Source organism: Otolemur garnettii, unplaced genomic scaffold (assembly GCF_000181295.1).
Source record: "Otolemur garnettii isolate 467f Iridium unplaced genomic scaffold, OtoGar3 scaffold00080, whole genome shotgun sequence".
Lineage (NCBI taxonomy): Eukaryota > Metazoa > Chordata > Mammalia > Primates > Galagidae > Otolemur > Otolemur garnettii.
The window spans coordinates 3844690-3848758 of record NW_003852475.1 but is presented as its reverse complement, the minus strand read 5'-3'; positions in this window follow the sequence as shown (position 1 = coordinate 3848758).

Genomic DNA, 4069 nt, shown 5'->3' with positions numbered 1-4069 from the left:
AGGAGACTCGCTTGAGCCCAGGAGTTGGAGGTTGCTGTGAGCGTGATGCCATGGCACTCTACCCAGGGGGATAGCTTGAGGCTCTGTCGCAAAAAAAAAAAAAGAAATGACAGGGGAAATCTAGGTAGGTGGAGGAGACCATTCCAGGCAGAGGAAGCAGTATTGAGGCTGCTTCTGAAACAAGCAAGTATAACACACATGAAGAACTGAAAAAATACCCAGTGTGGCTAGAATGTAGAAAGCAAAATGTGCTGAAAATGAGGCTGGAAAGATAAGCAACGATCAGATCATACAGGGCATCAGAAGTCATAATAAGGACTATAGACATTTTTCTAAGGATTGTAGAAAACCATTGAAGAATTTTAAACAAAAGAGTTACATATAAGACTCATGTTTTTAAGTTGTAGCGTGACAATTAAATGGGTAGGATTAGAAGTAGAACATGTGAATGCAAAAATACAAATTAAGAGGCTCTTATTCATGTATAAGCAAGGTGGAGAAGTGGATACTTTTGATAATTTAGAGGCAGCCCCAATAGATTTTGTTGATTGATTAGATGTGAAGTTGAGGAATAAGGAGTCAAGAAGGGATTTCAGTCTTGAGAAATTATAAAGAAGGAGAGGCACTGGGAGAGGCAACACTGAAGGAAGAGCAAGATGGAGGAGAGGATGTGCATGGTGTGAGTTCAGTATTAGACAGGTGTTTGGGGTGCTAGAGGGACATTCATTAAATAGACAGATTTGGAGCTCAGGTAACAATTTTTAACTAGACAGGAATTTGAGATTTATTTGCAGGGGGTAAAGGCATTGGAGAATACTATAACTTAGGGAGATTGTGCAAGGTAATGTGACACAAGAGTATGACTGAGATCTTAAGACCTCATTTGTAGGCTCAGCACCCGTAGCTCAGTGGTTACAGTGCCAGTCACATACACTGAGGCTGGTGGGTTGGAACCTGGCCTGGGTCAGCTAAACAACAATGACAACTGCAACAAAAAATAGCTGGGCTTTGTGGTGGGTACCAGTAGTCCTAGCTACTTGGGAGGCTGAGGCAAGAGAATCACTTACACTCAAGTGTTTGAGGTTGCTGTGAGCTGTGACATCAAGGCACTCTACTGAGGGTGACAAAGTGAGACTGTCTCAAAAAAAAAAGACCACTTTTGTACAACCTGTAAAGAGTTATATGAAAAAGCATAAACCAGGCGTGGAACCCATAGCTCAGTGACAAGGGCACCAGCCACATACACCGAGGCTGTATGAGTGATCATTATGAGTGATGATGAGTGTCACAAGAAGGGAAATTCAGAAGGGAAATTCGGGGACTGCTAAACAACTATGACAACTGCAACAAAAAAAATAGCCAGACATTGTGGCAGGTACCTTTACTCCCAGCTACTTGAGGCTGAGGCAAGAAACTCTTAAGCCCAAGAGTTGGAGGTTGCTGTGAGCTGTGATGCCATAGCACTCTACTGAAGGCAACATAGTGAGACTCTGTCTCATTAAAAAAAAAAAAAAAGTACGATGGTACCTGTGGCTCAAGGAGTAGGGCACCACCCCCCATATACCAGAGGTGGTGGGTTCTTCAAACCCTGGCCCCGGCCAAAAACTGCAATAAATAAATAAATAAATAAAATTTAAAAAATAATATAAACTAGTAAAGGAGACTCAGAAAGAAAGTTTAGGGGGTGAGACAGAGAAAAATGGAAGAGTATGTGTTGCCAAAGAAATCCAGGATAGAGAGAGTTTGGAGATTTGGAGAAGGGAACAAGAAGAAGCTAGGTTGAGTGCTGCTGTTGAGTCAATTAAGATAAAACTAAAAAATGTTCTTTGTTTTTAGAAACATAGCAGTAATTAAACATTTAGCAAAAAGCAATTCTTGTTCTTCTATGTGGAAGCCAGATGGCAGTGGGTTAAAGAGGAAATGGAAGTAAGGATGAAGAGTCAGGGAGTAGGAAGGGAAAGAGGAAGAAAGGACATTAGTGGAGCTAGGCTGCCTGTAGCTCAACGGCAAGGGCACTGACCACATACACCGAGGCTGGCGGGTTCGAACCTGGCCCGGGCCTGCTAAACAACAGTGACAACTGCAACAACAAAAAAATAGCTGCGTGTTGTAGCGGGTGTCTGTAGTCCCAGCTACCTGGGAGGCTAAGGCAAGATTATCACTTAAGCCCAAGAGTTTGAGGTGGCTATGAGCTGGGACACCACAGCACTCTCTAAGGGCAACAACATGAGACTCTGTCTCAAAAAAAAAAAAAAGGACATTAGTGGGATAGGAATTTGGATCAAGAAAGACCCTCTTTTTAAAGATGGGTGATATTCATACATAATTAAATACCCATACAAAGGAGCTAGTTTTGAAGAGATTGAACATAGGAAAGGAGGTTCCTATGAAGATAGGAAGAAAAATAGGATGTATGGTAAATTCTGCCGATAGCCCCATCCACCCATCATTCTTCCACTGTGTCTTCCATTATTTCTTCCTGTCACAACTCACTTTCCACTGAGCCAGCTACTTGCTTTCAACCTCCCTAGTAGGACTTAGTGAGAAGTGGGTTGTGGGTATGAGGGGACTTCTAAGAAAAGGTTTTCTAATAAAACACACAGGAGAAAGCACAGCCCTCCTTTGATGGTTGTGGTTATATGCAGATGACACGTGATACTGCTACAGTTATCTTGTGGTCATGAGGAAAGATATTGCTTATGCTCTAAGAATGGCACAATGGAATAGAGAAAGCATATGTGTCTATGATGACATCACAGAGCTCCTGCACCAACCCTGGGACTACTTACTTAACCTCCATAATTCTTGTTTTTTGAGATAACTGTCCTCCTTGGTAAGGCTATTGGAAGTTGGATGCTGCTTCTTGTATCACCACCCTTCTACACACCCTAGGATGGGATCCAATACATGGCCAGATAAATGAGACACCTTCCTTTTTTTTTTGTAGAGACAGAGTCTTACTTTGTTGCTCTCAGTAAAGTGCTATGACATCACAGCTCACAGCAACTTCCAACTCCTGGGCTTAGGTGATTCTCTTGCCTCAGCCTCCCGAGTAGTTGGGACTACAGGCACCCACCACAACGCCTGGCTATTTCTTTTGTTGTAGTTTGGCCAGGTCTGAGTTTGAATCCGCCACCCTCGGTATATGGGGCCTGCACCCTACCTACTGAGCCACAGGCACCACCCAACACCTTCCATTTTAACCGAAAGAAGAAAAGGAAAAATAACTTTGGACATAAGTAAGTTTTGAAGTTTTTTTTTGAGACAGTCTTGCTTTGTCACCCTCGGCAGAGTGCTATAGCATCACAGCTCACAGCAACTTCCAACTTTTGGGCTTAAGCTATTCTCTTGCCTTAGCCTCCCAAGTAGCTGGGACTACAGGCACCCATCACAATGCCCAGCTATTTTTAGAGACAGGGGTCTCACTCTGGCTCAGGCTGGTCTCGAACTCATGATCTCAGGCAATCCACCTGCCTCAGCTTCCCAGAGTGCTAGGATTACAGGCATGAGCCACCAAGCCCAGCCAAGTTTATAAGTTTTAATAAGACAATAATTTGAGGAAGTTTTCATCTGAAGGCTTTAACTTTTTTTCTATGAAGGAGAGGTCATTCTCTGAGAGCTAGTGGGGAGGTGAGGAAATTGTCACCTTGAAGATAGGGAAACAATGTTTGAAATAATGTTAAGTGTTGGAGGGTGAGCAAACTAGAGAAACATAGTGTGCCAGACAGTGCTAAGAACCAGGTGTAATTGGCAGTCCTGAATTTGGCCAGTTGTGTGACTTTTTTCCCTAGTGGGTCCAGGCACTGAGAACGTGGACACTTGTATTTATTCAAGATTGTGTGTGCTAGGATGTTCAAGACAGAGAAAAGGAAAAGAAAATTTAGGAGATTAGTAATGGGATGAGCAGTGTGATGAAGCATGGAGTTTAAAGTGGATGGGGAGGAAAGTGAATGCTGAAAGGAGACAAAAACAAACAAAATGGTGGCGGGGTGGTGGTGGTGGTGGCAATGCCTTGCAGGTTTCAGTGTGGCAGAACTGGTCAGCAATGCAGGATTTTTTTTTTTTTTTT